Raw genomic sequence first — 19,551 nt, 5'->3', positions numbered from 1 at the left:
GCCTCCTGAAAAGCCCCTCATGACCGCTTGCTGGCGTGCCCCCTCCTCTGGTCACTGTGACATCACCCTCACGCTTGTCAGCGCTTGTCATAGGTTATGTCTACCTCCCAGGAAGAGCCCCGTGAGGGCTCTGCCTGGGCCAACAGCTGGCAGATGTTAGAAGCTAAAACAGGGGTTGAATGAATTTGGACTTAGCAGAATGTCCTGTCTTTAGCACATCCGCTAAAAATGACTGCAGGCTTATGGCTTATGTAAAAGTCTTTAGGATAACAGCTTCTGGCCCGGGGATTGTAGGACTGTAGGACTGAAGTGCCTGGGACGGGCAGAGGGGACTTGTGATCTGAAGGATCTTTCCAAGGTTCCGTCTTCATTCTGAGTCTTAAGCCTCCCCAGGCTGCCCCCCCCAACACACACACACGCACACACACACACACACACACACACACACACGCTCCTTCCCTGGGTGGTCTCTGTCCGCACTCAGTTCCCAGTTTCTTCCTAGTCTCCTTCATATGCCTCCTCTCTCAAAGGAAGAGCCACTTGTGCATGTCCAGGACAGGCTGCAGCCCAGGTTCCTGCCGCTTCCGATGAAGCTGGTGGCCTGGCACCTTGTATTAGCTGCACCCTCCAAAACTGCACGTGCTCCCGTGCCTATTAGCAAGCAGGCTGAGGTCTCAGATTATCGCTGATGTAAGGAGATCCCTGTGGCCAGCACCTGTGTCTGAGAGACGGACAAAGCCTGAACTAACTGTGCTCACCGTTCTTTCAACTCAGGAAGCCCCTACCTGGCCTTACACAGTCTCTGTTATTTGCTGGAAACAGCCTGACCGGGGGAAGTCCTGTCCTGTAGTTTTTTGTTTGTTTTGTATGTGTGTGTGTGTGTGTGTGATGTTTGGGTGCACACATGGGAGTGTGTATATCACTGTACCATGGTGCCCATGTGGAGGTCAGAGGGTGACATTTGGGAGTAGGCTTGAGCCTTCAACCATATGAGTCCTGGGGACTGAACTTAGGTCCTCAGGCTTAGCAGCAGCAGGATTTTGCACAGCAGAATGACAAAATCTGATTTACATTAATTTGGGGCGGCACTGGTGGCATGCACCTTTAATTCCAGCATGTGGGAGCCAGAGGCAGGCGGATTCTGGACTACATGGTGAGTTCTAGGTCACTATAGCAAGCTCCTGCATCAAATGAAGCAAAACAAATTATGTATTTATTTGAAAAATTACATCCCTTACTGAGCCATCTCATCAGCCCTTAATTTTTTTTTTTTTTTTTGAGACAGGATCTCATTTGTAGTTCTGGCTATCCTGGAACTTACTCTGTAGACCAGGCTGGCCTTGAATTTACAGAGATCTGTCTGCTCTAACTCCCAAGTGCTGAAATTAAAGGCCTGTACCACTATACCACCTGGTTTTTAATATTTTTGTTTTTTGAAACACTGTTTCTCTGTGTAGCCTTGTCTGTCCTGGAACTTCTGTAGATCAGGCTGGCCTTGAACTCAGTGAGATCTGCCTGCCTCTGCCTCCCAAGAGCTGGGATTAAAGGTCGACTCTGGCTTTTAATTTCATTTATAATTTATTTTTATTTTGTGTGCATTGGTGTTCTGTCTACATATATGCCTGTGTGAGGGTGTTGGATCCCCAGGAACCAGAGTTACTGTTTTGAGCTGGGTGCTGGGAATTGAACCTGGGTCCTCTGGAAGAACAGGCAATGCTCTTAACCATTGAGCCATCTCTCTAGCCCCATGGCCTTTAATTTTTAAAGTAAGTCATCTACATGCTTTGAAAATCAAGGTGGTATAACTTCCCCCTCCCAAGAAATCCTATCCCCCACCCTGCCCATTCATCTTTTCTGTTGATTACAGATTTTATCTTTATCTATGTGTGTCTGTGTGTATATGATGTGTGTGTGTGTGTGTGTGTGCTGATGCCCTTGGAAGCCAGAAGGTCTGGGATCTCCTGGAGCTGGAGTCACAGGTGACTGTGAGCCACTCTCGACACTGATCTGCGAACAAAAGCCACGACCTCTGTAAGAGCAGAAAATGCTCTTAAGAGCTGAGCCACCTCTCCAGCTCCACCTGTGCACACACTTACCTGACTCTTCTGCATGTTTCCTGTGCTTCTGTGCAAACGCAGAGAGAGCACATGCTGTGTGCTGTATGTATGTGTATGTATGCTGTGTGTGTTGTATACACATGCATGCATGATCATGTAGAGAACAGAGGACTCAATCCCTTTCCACCTTATTTCCCTGAGACGGGATCTTTCACAGAACCTGAAGCTAGCCTGACCTTCAGCAAGCCTGTGATCTCCTGTCTCTGGCTTCAACATTGCTGGGTTTACAGACTTGTTCATGCCGCCCCCTGTCCCCAGTTCTTTATTTCTATATGGGTGCTGGGATATGAACTCAGGTCCTAATACTTCTGCATCAAGTACTCTTACCCTCTGAGCCATCTCTCCAGCCCCATGAGCACATATTCTTATTGTCCTTCCATTTTTAACACAAAGAAAGGGAATATTCTGTTCTTGAATCCTTAGTTTTAACCTGTTCTATCAGCAACAGAAGGCTTCCTGACAGATAGACAGACAGACAGACTGGCTTGCATAACAATGAATTACATACCATTTATTTATTCATCTCTTCTTCGAAACGGGGTCCATGTATCCCAGGAGCCTCAAACTCGCTATTTAACTGAAGATGGTCTTGAACTCTTGACACACCTGTCTCTATATCCAAGTGTTAGGATAATAGGCATTTTCCACCCTCCCAGCCTTTTCTGATTGTGAGACGGGATCTCACTGTGTAGCCCAAGATTGCCTCTAACTCATGGTAATCTGCCGGTGACCAGGTCAGAGGAGCTGCCGTCAGCAATGGAGCTTATGAAATACAGCCCAGAGGATAAGAAAGCCACTGTAGGCGCATCCTGGAGAGGCAAAGTCCGGGAGGATTGTCTCCAGGACACACTTTGCTTCCCCCTGCTTCCTACTGCCTTGTCCTGCTGTATTTGGAAGGTGCGATTACTATATGAAAGGATCTCCCTGTGTCTAGTATAGTGTGATTGCTTTTTGGGACAATCCCACTCCTCTCTGGGCAATTTACTTGCAAATCATAATGAAGATGATTTTTATAAAAGCGATGATGATTAGTTAGATTTGTGATTTATTTGGACTTTCTCAGTTAGCTTAAAAGATATAGGTGGTTAAAATAATAAAGATGATTACGGAAATAGTTTAGGTTACTCTGCCGATTGCTCCAATAAGAGATACAAAAAAAAAAAAAAAAAAGGAAAAAATAGGCTAGAAGTTGCTTTCCTTTTTGTTAAATGTGAGATTTACAGAAGATAAAAATAACATGAAAGTTTCATGCATCATAGACCCACGAATTCTGCCTGTGGGAAACAGGCAACTGATCAAAGAAAACAATTATTTCCCCACACCCAAGGTTAGGCCTGAGTCCCTCGGTCATGTAGCTTACAGAATTACACTCAGGCTTCAGTATGCACTTTGAAAAACCACCTCTGTGTAAGGAAACTAAATGACACTATTGTATGTAAAGAAAAATAAGTGGTTAGCTGACCACTTTTTAAAAGTATTTTATAAAATAAAAATCTGCTACATTGTAACCAAAAACAGCTGCCTGCCAGTATAAAGGAACTGACTGAAATATACTTAGTTTGCTTAAAAGTTTGTTAATTGATTATAAATAAATCATTACTTTGGGGTGAAGATGTTTTGGTGGGAAAATTAATACAAAGAAAAACGTTTAACTACTTGTGGGCTTCTAAGGAAAACCTGTAACTTGTGATCATATGTGATTTCTTCTGATGTAAAGATTTCAGTTTGTTTTTGGGAAATATATAACTTGTGGTGTGAGGTTCTCTTTCCTTGCATAGAAATTTTTGTATTAGGAGGTATAAAGGGTGTAAGAGAAAAATAAGAGAGATGGAGAAGGAAAGGAGTAGAAGGGAGACATCAGGGAAGAAGGAGAATGAGGACAGCTGGGAAGGAGGAGAAGAAAGCATCAGGGCAGCGGAACAGAACAGAAAAGGAACAACGTAAGAGCAAGTGGCAGAGAGAAAAGTGAAACGGAGAATTCAGCTTTGCCCTCAGATAAAGTTCCCAAGCGTCTGTGTGTCTGTCCGTCTGTCCATTAGGTCGTCCACTCTACAGCTCCTCTTCAGTTTCTCTGACCTGCTGGGGGCTGGGTCCCTCAGCAGCAGCAATCCACCTGTCCTGGCTTGCCAGATGCTGGGATCACAGACTTGTACCCATCTCGTGTGCCTTAGGTTTCCATTTGCCTAGTGGCAAATGACTTCTTGTGCTTATTGTCCGTTCATGGCATTTTCCACATAAACATTTATTCAAATCCTTTTACCATTTAAATAGTTGGAGTTTGGTTATTATTTTTGAGAATGGGTTTTCCTGTGTAGCCCTGGCTGACCTGGAACTCACTATGTAGACCAGGCTGGCCTTGAACTCAGAAAGATCCTCCTAGCTCTGGGGTTAAAGACAATTCACCAACACACCTACCCCTTTTTACCTTCTTTTTTTCTTTTCTTTGAAAAGATTTATTTATTTATGAAGTATACATATTCTGCCTGTAGGTATGCCTGCAAGGCAGAAGAGGCACTAGATCCCATTATAGATGGTTGTGAGCCACCATGTGGCTGCTGGAACTTGAACTCAGGAGTTTTGGAAGAGCAGCCAGTGCTTTTAACCTCTGAGCCATCTCTCCAGCCGCCACCTTCTTCTTCTTCTTCTTCTTCTTCTTCTTCTTCTTCTTCTTCTTCTTCTTCTTCTTCTTCTTCTTCTTCTTTTCTTTTCTCCTCCTCCTCCTCCTCCTCCTCTTCTTCTTCTTCTTCTAGCCATACATTAAAAAAAAAAGACTTATTTACCTATGTATATGAGTGCTCTATTTGCATGTATGCTGGCATGACAGAAGAGGGCATCAAATCCCATTATAGATAGTCATGAGCCATCATGTGGTTGCTGGGAATTGAATTTAGGACCTCTGGAAGGGCAGCCAGTGCTCTTAGCCACTGAGCCATCTCTCCAGCTCTTTACTTTCTTGACAGTACCCTTTTATATACAGAAAATTTGACTTTTGTTTTTGAAAATCTGACTTTGGATGGAGTCGGGTTTATCTCTATTTTTCCTTTCGTTTGCTGTGTTTTAGATGTCACTGTGTTGCTTCCTCTTTGCACATCATAAGCGTCATGCATGACACCATTTTTGCACAGATAGATCCATGGGACACTCGTAGGACATGGCATTACTCAGACAAAAGTCAATCCTTGACCATTTTGACTGACGTTGTCAATCAACCTGGTAGCAAGGAAGAAGCCACTCCTGGACTGGGATGCTGGTTTATACTCTCACCAGCCAGGACCTTGCTGACAGTATGGCTCGTAAATGAATTACAGATGTTCAGAATTTAATCCTTCTGTTACGCTAGGCTCATGTCACGTGCTCAGTGGTGGCCTGAGGCTGGTGGCTGAAAACCAGGAACACGTCCTTCCGAACAGAAAGAACCTTGGGGCAGAAGGGCACAGGATTGTTGGTAACTATAAAGACTTAAGGGGGAGAGGGAGGGGTGGTGTCCCAGTTTGCTTCTCTGTTTAAACACCATGACCAAATGCAACCTGGGGAAGAAAAGGTTGCTGGCATCTTAAACTTCCAGGTCACAGCCCATCTTTAAAGCAGACAAGCAGGCAAGCATCTGAAGACCGGCACCGTGGAGGAATGCTGTTCACTGCCTTGTCCCCCTTCCCAGGTCACTCTGGGTTAACTACAAAAACTGACCAGATCAACCTACCCCTTGTCAACTTATATTTTATTTACATGAGATCTTGAGGCCAATCAAGGAAAGGTTATGTGTGACAGTGATGTGTGTATGAGTCAAGTTGAACTTTTAAATATCCCAATATTAAAAAAATCCCAGTGATTGGAGTGGGTCTGTGAGGAGTTGAGAGCTCATACATATTGTATGATCCATGTATAACCGAAGCACCCAGGAGGCAGAGGCAGGCAGATCTCTGTGAGTTTGAAGCGATCCTGGTCTACATAGCAAGTTCAAGGCCAGTCAGAGTTACTCAGTGAAAACCTCTCTCAGAAAACAAACAACATTGCATGAAATTATCAATAAAAATATTAGATAAAACATTCCAACTATTTAAAAGCCCAATGTTTCTTTAAAATCCCAGAGCCTCTTAACTATGGGCTCCTGTAAAGTAAAAAAATAAGTTTACGTATTTTCCTATCTCAAACAACTGAGCCATAGGCTCAAGCAAACCAAAGCAAAACCAGATGACAATAGTGTAAATTCAGATTCTGTAGCTCAGTGTCTGACATCTGGGGCTCATTTGTGATCTTCTGTGCTCCGAAAGGCTGGGACCGTTTACTTCCATGGTACACACCCTGTCCCCCAGGCATGGGTCAGCTCCACTCCACACCTGTCACTGTCTGCCATGGTCATTGCATAGCCCTGGCTCTTACAATATCCTGGGCTCTTCACTGTGAGTGAGGCTTTGCCGATACCAGTGGCCTCCAGATCCATCCACAGGGACTCCACCCCGCTACATGGTGACAAGTCTGATTTTTGCTTTACGAATCCTTTAATCCTGGGGTCCCCACTGCAACTGAGGTTACACCTTCACCATGGCCATCTGGCCCCTCCTCTGTGAGACTCTAATCCTGCCACATAGTGCCAAGTCCCGGTTACTCTCCATGACTTCTTCTTGCCTTCAAAGCCATCACATGTAGGAGACTCCCACACATTGCCAAGTTTGGCTGAGATGCATCCATCTTGAGATGCAGCCTTGGCCCCTTCTGGACCACAGCTTCTGGGTGCCGACTCTGGGGAAACACTTCCCAGAAGATTTTGTGGCTTCTCTTTTTTTTTTTTTTTTTTTTTTTAAAGATTTATTTATTATGTATACAACATTCTGCCTCCCTGTATGCCCACATGCCAGAGGAGGGTGCCAGATCTCATTACAGATGGTTGTGAGTCACCATGTGGTTGCTGGGAATTGAACTCAGGACCTCTGAAGAGCAGGTGGTGCTCTTAACCTCTGAGCCATCTCTCCAGCCCCCTTGTGGCTTCTCTTAATCACTGCTCATTGTGTGCCCCACCTGACCAGCATCGACTGTCCCAGGGAAGCGGAGGTTTTACTCCCATGGATTCCTAATTCTACATGTCAAATGAATGACCCAGGCTTTGACTGTCACATTTCCTGAACCTTCACAAGCCAGACCTCCACTGTCTGCTTTGCTCTCAGAGTTCTTCCACAAGACAGCTCATTAAATGCTAAGCGCTCAAACCTCCAAAACCTTTCCTCACTTCTCCCCGAAACCTCATGGTCAGGTTCAATACCCTGCTCACTCTAATTGGTATCTGTTGCTGTGATAAACTCTATGACCAAAAGCAACTTGGACAAGAAAGGGTTTATTTTATATCAGACTTCCAGGTCACAACCCGTCTTTGAGGAGGGCAAGCGGGAACCACAGATGGCAGCTCTCTCTCCCTTCCCATGTGACTCTGGGCTGTGTTCATAACAAATGACCGGCTGTGGTGGACTCATGTACCTACTGTGAGAGCAAAGGCCAGGGGCAGAGAGGCTGGCAGAAGGTGCCGCTGTGGAGGCTTGGCGTCTTGAAGCAGGTGGCTCTAGACATAAGACTGTGTCTCTGTTTTCCACCCGTGAAATGAGAGACGCAGCTCCTCAGGCTGCACACTGAGAGGTGGGTTAACATTCACAGGTAAATTGGATGCCATGCACAGGAATCTGGACTCAGCAAAGGAGCCGTGCGGGGAAGGTTGGAGCTGAGCTTTTGGAAGAACCTTCCAGTTGCAGAGGCACCATGTGCTTCCTCTTACCAGCCCATCTATTACACCTGACCCACAGACCCACAAGTCTCCCCTGGTCGTCTCCTCGATGACCTTCTATCCTACCTCTGGACACCTCCCACTTTTAAAAGATACTTTCAGCACTTAGTGTGTGTGTGTGTGTGCGTGCGCGCGCGTATTAACTATGGCATGTGGAAGTCAGGGGACATCCCGGAAGAGCTGAATCTCTCCTTGTATCATATGGGTTCTGAGCGCCAAGCTCAGGCTGCCGGCCTTAGCAGCAAGCACCTTTACCTACTGAGTCATCTTAAGAGCCCCAGACTTTATGTTTATTGAGCAATTTAAGATTTATGGCACAACTGAAATAAAGTCCCAGGTACCTACAGGTCCTCCCAGCACGCACACTCAGCATGTCCTTTACCCCCACTGCTAGGGTGACGTCTGTGTCACACCACGCTAGCACAGGACTGGGGATGTGGTTCTGTGGGTAGAATCCTTGCCTAATATGTACCAAGCCCTGGATCTGGTTCCATGGACCACAGAGACCAGGTGAAGTGGAACACACCTATGATTCCAGCACGGGGCATCCTCCCATTTTCTCTCCCAAGGCCGTGGTGGAGTTTGGATGGCCAACGTTCTAAGGTCTATATGTGGCCTCTGTCCTGATGGCTGGACCCACTGCTGCACCTGCTACTGACCAGCCGCTTTTGAGCCCAGCTGAGCTGTCTCCCAGTCTCACTTCCTCCCTTTGTTGACCCAGGCAAGTCAAACAGAAGCTTCCAGGAATCGCTCCTTATTCCTCCTTGGCTGAGGCAGTGGAGTTGAAGTTGCCCTTTGACCCAGGAGCTGGGGACTGACAGATCTCAGCTCAGAAGTACTGAGCTGCAGGAGAAGGGGCTGGCTAGCATGACTTTTGATCCATAGAACTATCTGTTTTCTTTCTTGTCCCCTCTCTACCTCTCCCCTCCTTTCTTTTTAAGATTTCTTACATTTATTGATGTCTAAGGACTACTTGCCTGGAGTTGGGGGCTCTCTCATTCCACCTTGTTGGTCCTGAGGAACAAACATAGGTACTCGAACTGGTAGCAATTCTCTTGCTTCTGCCTTCCCTGTACAGGGGTGACAGGCCTGTGCCACCATGCCCTGTTGGTCCCCATTTTCACGTGGACCTTGACACTCTTGCTGTTTGGGCTGGTGAGTGTCCGGTGCCATCATGTGCTCTGTGGGTAATTTCTAATGGCCCCTGGCCTACAGGCGTCAGGTGTCATTGACAATTCCTCTCCACCGCCCTCATGATCTGTTTTCTTTTCTTTTTTTTTTTCTTTAAAAGATTTATTCTGGGGGCTGGAGAGATGGCTCAATGATTAAGAGCACTGTCTGCTCTTCCAGAGGTCCTGAGTTAAATTCCTGGCAACCACATGGTGGCTCCAAACCATCTGTAAAGAGATCTGGCACCCTCCTCTGGCGTGTGGGTATAAATGGAGGCAGAAAGTTGTATACATAATAAATCTTTAAAAAAAAATTTATTCTGTATACAGTGTCCTGCCTGCATGTACACCTGCAGGCCAGAGAGGGCACCAGATCTAATTACAGATGGTTGTGAGTCACCATGTGGTGGCTGGGGATTGAACTCAGGACCTTTGGAAGAGCAGCCAATGCTCTTAACCACTGAGCCATTTCTCCAGCCCCTCATCTGTTTTTTTTTTTTTTATTATTATATATATGGTGTTCTGCCTGCATGTGTGCATGCAGGCCAGAAGAGGGCACCAGGTTTTGTTACGGATGGTTGTGGACCACCTTGTGGTTGCTGGGAATTGAACTCAGGACCTCTGGAAGAACAGTCAGTGCTCTTAACCACTGAGCCATCTCTCCAACCCCCTCATCTGGTTTTCAAACCAGGAAATTGAACCTTGGCAGCAAGTTCTATTCACTCCTTATTCTAATTGCCTTGATTGAGCCTACAATGGAAGGAGCTGACTTACAAAAGTTGTCCTGATACTCATGCCCCACCCCCAATAATAGTAAAATAACGAGGAAAGAAGGGAGGGATGGAAGGCAGGAGATGGGGCTTCATGTCACCAAGCATGCCCCCTCTTAGTCTCGAGCCCATGGATTACTCATGAGTTTAATTTTTTTTCCCAGAGGAAAAGTGATCATCCAGTGCCGCAGCGATTCCACTCCAGGGGCACCCCACCGCCACCTCCAAGTGCAACCCAGGACCTCAAAACAACACTGACAGCAGCTGAGGAGGAGTCCCCTGGGAGCCCTGAGCAGCTGACAGCTGTCTAAACTGGGAGGGGGGAGGGGAGGGAGAGAGAGAGAGAGAGAGAGAGAGAGAGAGAGAGAGAGAGAGAGAGAGAAAGGTTGTGTTAGCCTTGAGTCAAGCTGGTAGCAAAGGAGGAGAGAGAGAGAGAGAGAAAGATTGTGTTAGCCTCGAGTCAAGCTGGTAGCAAAGGAGGTTGGGTACCAGCTTTATCTACAGAACTGTCCCGGAAAGTTCTGGTCCGGGGGGGCAGGGCCTCTGCTGAGTCACCTTAGGCTCTGGTGGAAACACCAACCATTTCTTTTCCCCTGGCATTTTGAAATTGTGCAGCTATGGGGCAGGGGATGCGGCTCAGTTGGTAGAGTCCTAGTCCTGGGTTCCACCCCCATAACTGTGGTGATGCTCACCTATCACACCAGCAAGGCAGAGGCTGGAAGATCCCGAGTTCAAGGTCATCCTTAGCAAGTAATGAGGTTGGGGATAGCCTGGACTATGTAAGACCCTGTCACAACCACCGTGATCATAACAACAATAAATACTAAAACCATGGTAAAATACACAGAAAGCTTACCATCTTAACCATTTTAAAAGTTTTGGTTTTTTAAAGATTTATTTCGATGCTATATATGAATGAGCCTTGCCTGCATGTATGTAAAGTGCATTATGGGTGTGTTTGGTTACTGAGGAGGCCGGAAGACGGCGCCGGCTCCCCTGGAACTTCAAACAGAGGGTTATAACTACCTTGCAGGAGCTAGGAATGGATTTTTCTTTTCTTTTCTCCTTCCTTCCTTCCTTCCTTCCTTCCTTCCTTTCTTTCTTCCTTTTTTTCTTTCTTTCTCTCTTTCTTAAGAGATAGGGTCTCACGTCACCCAGATGAACTCTCTAAACTCTGAGGATGACCCTGAGCTTCTGATCCTCCTGTGTCTCAGATCATCTAAGTACAGGATTACAAGCATGGCCTTTGAAGTTTCAGGCTGTGCTGAGGACAGAATCCAGGGCCTCTTGTGTGTTAAGCGAGCTCTCTACCAACTGAGTGGAGTCTCCATTAGGAAAAGAAATTTGGGGGCATTAAACACATCTCCAAAAATTTATTTTTTGAGACAGGGTCTGGTTATATAAGCCAGGCTGGTCTTGAACTCATGACCCTTCTGTTACCAGGCACCACTAAACTTGGCTCTACTACCCTTTACACCTTGGCAACCCCCATTGAGCAACTTCCCATCCTGTTCCTCTGTGACACTGCCTCTGAAGGAATCACAGCCCCGGCCCTCTTGGCCTGGCCCGTGCTTCTGGGGTCCTGCGCTGGGGCACGTCACACTGAAGCTCCACCCCCACTCCACCTCTCAACTGGGGGTGGGGGGTGAAGGGCTGTGCTCAGGTGAAGGCTGCTCTTAGCTGCCGCTGGGTGCCTCCATGCTTCGCTGCTGTGAAGGTGGGCATCAAGGCCTCTAGTTTTCAACTCTTTTGGGGACCAAAAAGCTCAGTCTTAGGGGAATGCCCAGTTTAAGTGTTTGAGGAACCTCTACCCTGTGCTTCCTGCCCAGAGGACCTCACATCCCTCGCAGCTCAGTGTTCACATCAACACTTGTTTTGTGTTGGGACAGGGTCTCACTCAGCCATGGCTGTCCTTGAACTCCTGAGCCTCCTTCAGCCCTGTGACACCACACCTGCCTCTTTCATGCGAGTTTTAAATTTAGGGTGCTTGACCCCCTGCACCTCCTCCTTCTCTCCTCCTCTCCCGGCCTCTTTTTTTTTTTTTCCCCTTTCCTGGTTTCATTTTTTCAAGACAGGGTTTCTCTGTGTAGCCCTGGCTATCCTGGAATTCACTCTGTAGACCAGGGTGGCCTCGAACTGACAGAGATCTACCTGCCCCAGTCTCCTGAGTGTTAGGATTAAATTGTGTGCCTCCATTGCCTGGCTTCTCCCACCTCCTTTTTTCTTTTTTTGGCAGGGTCTCACGCTGAAAGGTCTAGTGATCTTCATGCCCCTGCCTCCCAAGGGATGGGACCACAAGGGATGGGACCACAGCTTGTCATTCCTCTGCCGGCTTTTCTCTTCTTTTTCAAGGTTGAAGAGGCCGCATGGTATCCCTTGACATTCCACATGCCCTTGGGGATGGCTTTTCTATTTCTGAAAAAGGAAAAGAAAAGAAAAAAGTTACTGGGACTTGGGTAGGACAGCAGGGTCTCAGGTCAGCCCGGGAAGCTGTTCCTGGGGCTTCCGGGTGCACTCATCTCTCTCTCTTTCTGAGTTGGGAGTTAATATCTCCACTTTCATGATCTCACTCTGTAGTCCAGGCTAGCCACAAATTCATGGCACACCTCCTGTCTGACATACTTTCACTTCTAACACCCCCATTCCTTTTGTTGAGGGGTTGTGGTGCCAGACACGAGCCCATGCGTTCTCTGTCACCATAGCCCTGAGAGAATCCCGACACACAGCTGGGGGAGGTTGATCAGGACTCACCCCAGACTCCTGGCTGCACTATTCCTAGGGCACTGACCACATGGTAGACCCTCCCAGCAGTGTGTGACAGTGGACATGGGTGCCATCTGTTTTGGAATATTTGTTTAACTATGTAAAGCTGTGTTGCATTTGTTTAATCATATAAAGACATGTTGCTGTTTTACCTTGCCTGCCTAAGGCACCTGATTGGTCTAATAAAAAGCTGAAATGGCAAGTTGGTGGTGGTGGCGCACGCCTTTAATCCCAGAACTCAGGAGGCAGAGACAGGCGGATCTCTGTGAGTTTGAGGTCAGCCTGGTGAACAGATCAAGTTCCAGGACAGGCTCCAAACTACACAGAGAAACTCTGTCTCAACTGCCCCCCCCCCAAAAAAGTCTGAATGGCCAATAGCGAGGGAGGAGGTATGGGTGGCACTTCCAGGCAGGATAGTAAGTAGGAGGAGGAATTTAGGCTTGAGGGAAGAAAGAAAAAGAGATGCCAAGGAAAGGCCAGGGGCCAGACAGACAGACATGGAGGAAGCAGGGAAGCAGGACCTACAGAATGAAAGAAAGGTAAAAAGTCCTGAGGCAAAGTGTAGTTGATTAGAAACAGGTTAACTTAAGTTAAAAGTGGGACAAGCCTAATCTAAGGCCAGGCATTCATAACTACAAAGTCTGTTTCTTTATTTGGGAGCTGGTTGGTGGCCCAAGGAAAATTCCCAACTACAGCATCTTCCCTGGGGAAGGGACAGTCTACGGCAGCCTGTCCTCCTCTGTAAACTAGTGGCTATGATGCTTGGCTTAGCTTAGTCTCGTTTGTTGTTGTTTTTGGAGAGAGAGGTTCTCTGTATTGCCCTGGCTGTCTTGGAACGCCTCTATAGATCAGACCAGGCTGGTCTTGAACTCACAGACATCCTCCTGCCAAGTATTGGGATTAAAGGGGTGCACCACCACCACTGCCAGATCCTCATTCTTGAATGGTGTGTGCACACATGAGTTTATCAAGAGGCTAATTCCTTTTTTAATTTTGCTTCCCCCACACTCGAATATAAACATGATAGCAGGTGCTAGAGCAGCCACTTTGGACCATGAGATGGAAATTTCCAATTGCACACAAGACAGAAAGAGCGTGGGTCCCTGAAAGCAAAAGTCCACTGCATTCTAGGTCATTTTCCTCTGCCTACTGAACAGGAGCGGAGGCTCCGCCCCTCCCCGCTGCAGACTACTGCAGTTTAGCTGCAGTTTGGGCGCGCGCTGGGTGCGGGGGTGGGGGCAGGCGGCAAAGCCCTCACGCAGAAGAAATTCACGGTTACAGAGAAGTAGTTCTCAGGTGTCTGCCCTATTAGCTTGCTGTGTGTCCTTGACTAACCTCCTGCTCTCTCTGGGCCCTACTTTCCTTAGCTGTCAGTTTCTGAAACAGTGTAATCTAATAATTTTAAGGGTGGCTTTTACTCTTTGAGATTCTGTTTCTAGCCTGTGAACAAAGATGCAAAGATGCAGCTGCAGCTTTGTTTGAGGTGCAACATCTTGAGACTGCCTGGGAGGTAAAGTCCCCCTCCCCCAAACACACACACTACAGACGTCCGGGCGTTTTTGCGCTGGGGCTTTCTGGTCTGACTGTGGCCAGGGAATTCTGGCGACACCTGCTGGCGGATTTCGGGACTTCAACTTGCGTGGGTTGTTAAGGGGCTTTTCAAACCCAGCTTTGGTTCCTTAGGGGCAACTGAGGACAGAGCCTGGGAGTCAAGATTAAAATCACGGATCTAAGATCGAATTCCAGCCTCCGCTCCGGGCGCGCAAGAGCGAACCTATCTTAGCCTACTTCCTATGAACATAGGAACGGTGCGGGGGAGGGGGAGGTGAATTCCCCGGGGACACACCTGTGCTATGGCCTGCAAGAAAGTATTCGTTCATTGATACTTTAATTGGGACAATAACCAAGCACCTAGGACTGGAGCATCTTACCAAGGTGCTAAGCACACAGGCTTGGGTTCTGTCCCCTAGAGAATAAACCAATGAATGTTCCCAGGGGGATGCTGGAGCTGGGTGACAAATTATCAACACGGCACAATCTAGAGCAGTGATTCTCAATCTTCTTAATGCTGTGACCCTTTAGTACCGTTCCACATGTTGTGGTGACCTCCAGCCATAAAACTGTTTTGTTCCTACTTCATAAATGTAATGTTGCTACTGTTAATGTAATTATCTCTGCTTTCCCATGGTCTTGGGTGACTTCCAAAGTGGCCACAACAGACAGGTTGGGAGACGCTGACCTAGAATCACCTGAGAATGCTTGTGAGGGATGTCTTGATTGAATGATTGATGTAAAAGTCCTAGCCACTGTGGGTGGCACCATTCCCTGGGCTTGGCAATGTAGAGAGGGCCTAGCCGCTCATTGCTCCCTGCTGCCAGTGGACATGATGCCCAGCTGTTTCCAGCTCCCGTGCCCCTGTGACGTCTCCAGATGATGGACTGGAACCTGGGATTGTGAGCTGCGTAAACCCTTTCTTCCTTAAACTAATTTTGTCAGGGAACTGAGGAGTCAGCCTCCCTGGTAGGCCTCCGGATAGGGAGAGGGACCACGGGCATGGAATAAAGGTGGTGAGCTCCCAAGATGGCCGGCCTCTTTCTCAGCTTCCTGACTTGAGACAAAAACCGTGGGTTTCCAAAACATGGCAGGACAAAAAGAATGGCAGATGTTTTATGAGCTAGGTTCTCGGGAGGATGAGAGGGGATGGGTGCCCTAAGGACAGCAAGACCTTGTCAAAAAATAAAATGAGGGGCTGGAAAGACGGCTCAGAGGTTAAGAGACCTGACTGCTGTTCCAGAGGTCCTGAGTTCAATTCCCAGCAACCACATGATGGCTCACACCCATCTATAATGAGATCTGGTGCCCAGAACACTATTACATAATAAATAAATTTTTAAAAAAAGAAAAAAAAATGAAAGAAGAAAAAGAAAGAGTAACTGTTCCAGGCACAGGACAAGAGAGAGGCAACAGCGACAGGCAGGCCATACCTGCACCTTAGAGGACATTGCTGGGGCCAGGGGTGCCATCCAAATGAGCGGAAGACCGAGAAGCCTTGGGCTGTATTTTTTCGCGAAGCTCTCTTCTCAGCAAAGCTACTGAGGTGTTTGGAGGGAAGGTGCTGACCCGGCACTGATGCCGTAACAGCTCAGAGAAAATATTAAAGTGCCTGTGTGAAGCTAAACACCATAGGATATCACACAGCAACTATGTAACTCTGTCTCTAAATCTCAAACTGTTTCATAATTAAAACATCTAAAAGGTGAATGGGTCCATCCCCAGAAGCTCATTACCTGGTGTACTAATGCACACCTGCAGTCCCAGCACCTGGCAGTGAAGGCAGGTGCATCAGAAGGTCAAGGTCATCTTCAGCTACATAGTGAGTTTGAGGCCAGCCTGAGCTACACAAGACCTTGTGGCCAGGCCTGCAATCCCAGCTATAGGGTAAACTGAGGTAGTAAGAATGGAAGTTCACTCACAGAAGAGAAAGTGGGAAGTACATTTGAATGCATTGGCACAGGAGACCACTTCCTAAATATAACCCCAGCAGCACAGACACTGAGGGAAACAATTAATAAATGGGACCTCCTGAAACTGAAAAGCTTCTGTAAAGCAAAGGACATGGTCAACAAGACAAAACGACAGCCTACAGAATGGGAAAAGATCTTCACCAACTCCACATCGGATAGAGGGCTGATCTCCAAAATATATAAAGAACAGGAAATTGGTCATCAAAAGAACAAATAATCCTGGGCTGGGGAGATGGCTCAGAGGCTAAGAGCACTGGCTGCTCTTCCAGAGGTCCCGAGTTCAATTCCCAGCAACCACATGGTGGCTCACAACCATCTATGATGAAAAATGGTGCCCTCTTCTGGTGTGCAGGCATACATGTAGGCAGAATGCTATATACATAATAAATACATTAAAAAAGAACAAATAATCCAATAAAAAATGGGGTACAGACCTAAAAAGAGAACTCTCAAGGGAGGAATCTAAAATGGCTGAAAGACACTTAAGGAAATGCTCAACATCCTTAGTCATCAGAAAAATGCAAATCAAAATAACTCTGAGAGTCCATCTTACACCTGTAAGAATGGCTTAGATAAAAAACACTGATGACAACTTATGCTGCAGAGGATGTGGGGAAAAGGAACACTTCTGCACTGCTGGTGGGAGTGCAAACTGCTTTGAATATCAGTATGGAAATTTCTCAGAAAATTAGAAAACAACCTATCTCAAGACCCAGCAATACCACTTTTGGGTATATACCTAAAGGATGCTCAATCATACCACAAGGACATGTGCTCAACTATGTTTATAGCAGCTTTGTTTGTCATAGCCAGAACCTGGAAACAACTTAAATGCCCCTCTACTGAAGAATGGATAAAGAAAATGTGGTACATTTACACAATGGAGTACTACACAGCAGAAAAAAAATGACATCTTGAAATTTGTGGGCAAATGGATGGATCTAGAAAACATCATATGAGTTAGGTAACCCAGGCCCAGAAATACAAACATCATATGTACTCACTCATAAGAGGCTTTTAGACATGAAGCAAAGAAAAACCAGCTTACAATTCACAACCCCAGAGATCCTAGACAACAAAGAGGACATAAGAGAGACATACACAGATCTAATCGACATGGGAAGTAGAAAAAGACAAGATCTCCTGAGTAAATTGGGAGCATGGGGACCATGGGAGAGGGTAGAAAGGGAGGGAAGAGGAAGGGAAGGTAGTGGAGAAAAATATATAGTTCAATAAAAACAGTTTTTTAAAAATGGGAGTTCAGGGGCTGGAGAGATGGCTCAGAGGTTAAGAGCATTGCCTGCTCTTCCAAAGATCCTGAGTTCATTTCCCGGCAACCACATGGTGGCTCACTACCATCTGTAATGGGGTCTGGTGCCCTCTTGTGGCCTGCAGGCATACACACAGACAGAATATTGTATACATAATAAATAAATATTAAAAAAATAAAATAAAAATGGGAGTTCAAAGACAGCTTGGGCAGAGAGTTGGCTCAGCAGTTAAAGAGAGCTTGCTGTTTTTGCAGAGGATTAGGGTTTGATTCCCAGTGCTTACATGTTGGCTCACAACCATCCATAACTCCAGTTCTAGGGTATACAACACCTTTTTCTGAATTGTGTTTTGTTTTTAGAGACAGGGTTTCTCTGTGTAGCTTTGGAGCCTGTCCTGGAACTCACTCTGTAGACCAGGCTGGCCTCAAACTCACAGAGATCCACCTGCACCCGCCTCCCAAGTGCTGGGATTAAGGCATGCACCACCACCACCACTCGGCCTCTTCTGAACTTTTTAGGGACCAGATATGCACGTGTTATACACACATGCAGACAAAACACCCCCTCACATACAATACATAAATCTAAAAATAAAAATTTAAAAAGCGTTAGGGCTGAGCAACTTGACCCGAATATCCAAAACCCATATGATGGAAGGAGAGAACTGACTCTCATAAGTTGTCCTCTGACCTTTACCTGTCCCCACCGAACGCCTGCATCTCCTACACAAATAAATAAGTGCAACTTTTAGAAGTTTTTAAAAAAGCGACTTGGAGGGGGTCCTAAGTTCTATCTCCAAAACCAAGATATCGGGGTGGGTGGGAGATGAGGGACGGAGGGTCAGTACACGCCCATTCCCTTGCAGGATGCTTGCCCATGCAGACGGTGTGCACACAGATGCCCAGCTGGGTGGGCGCGGGCTCCCTGGGGCGGAGCAGAGTAGGTGCACCTGGTGAGCATCCTTAGGGTCATCTATTGGGTGTGAGCGGATGTCAGGCGACAGCGGGCGGAAGCGCCCTCTTGCGGCAGCTCTGTGCACTGCACTTGACGGCGCACTTAGTGGCCCATCACTGCCGCTGAACCCTATACATAAGTGGAGGCACAGAGATTCGGCTGACCTCGAGGGACCGCACAGAAGAGGGAAGGGTTAGTTTGCCTTGGCTAACCAGGGACAGGAAAGGGTGACGGGGGTGGGGATGGGGGACAGGCAAATGTTGGTGGCAGGCTTTCTTACCCCTCCTGTTGTGGTCTGTATTTGAAGTGTCCTCCCGATGTTGAAGGCTTGGCCCGGAGTGAGGGCTGGGGTGAGGGAGCAGTGCTACTGAGAGAGTTGGACATCACTAGGGGCTAATCTGTGAGGTTCAAGCTGGGCTCTTAGGCTGTTAGGGAAGTGGGCACTGAGGGCGTGCCCTCTCCTCTCTCTGCCTCTGCCTTATTTACCATTTCTCTGTGGGCCTTTCTGCCGTGATGTTTCAGCCTGGCAGCAGTAGAGGTGCTGACTGGGGACAAGGTCTCTGGAACTGTCAGCCATAGCGATCCCCTCCTGCCTCTGCCTCTGCCTCCTGAGTACCGGAATTAAGTGTGTGCACCACCGCTGCCTGGCTAAAGATTCATTCATTCATGGTTTTTTGAGACAGGGTTTCTCTGTGTAGCCCTGTTCTGGAACTCACTGAGAACTTCCTGCCTCTACCTTCTAAGTGCTTGGATTAAAGACGTCTGCCACCACCACCCAGCTAGAGATTTCTTTCTTAAAATTTGATTTTTTGTATATGTATAGATGTTTTTGCCTTCATGTTATGTCAGTATACTACATGGCATGCAGTACTTGAAGAGGCCAGAAGAGGGCGTCGGGCCACCTGGAACTACAGTTATAGTGAGCCACCATTGCCAGGTCCTCTAAAGAGCAGCTAGTTCTCTTAGCCTCTGAGACTGTCTCTCCAGCCTCTCTGGGGCTGTCTCTCTTTATTGTTGAGTCTCACGTAGCACAGGCTGGCCCTGAACTCCTGGTCTTCCCACCTTTACCTCCCGTGTGCTGCGATTACAGGTGTGCAGCACCTTGGGAGTCAGGCTCTCTCCTCCCAATGAGTTTCAGGGGCTGGATCGTGGCTCTAGGCTGCAGTCTACCTGCTGGGTCATGCAGTCACTGACATGAAGGTCACAAGGGTGG

This window comes from Chionomys nivalis, chromosome 9 (assembly GCF_950005125.1).
Source record: "Chionomys nivalis chromosome 9, mChiNiv1.1, whole genome shotgun sequence".
Classification (NCBI taxonomy): Eukaryota; Metazoa; Chordata; class Mammalia; order Rodentia; family Cricetidae; genus Chionomys; species Chionomys nivalis.
The sequence above is the reverse complement of the archived record's forward strand: the minus strand, read 5'-3'. Positions refer to the sequence as shown.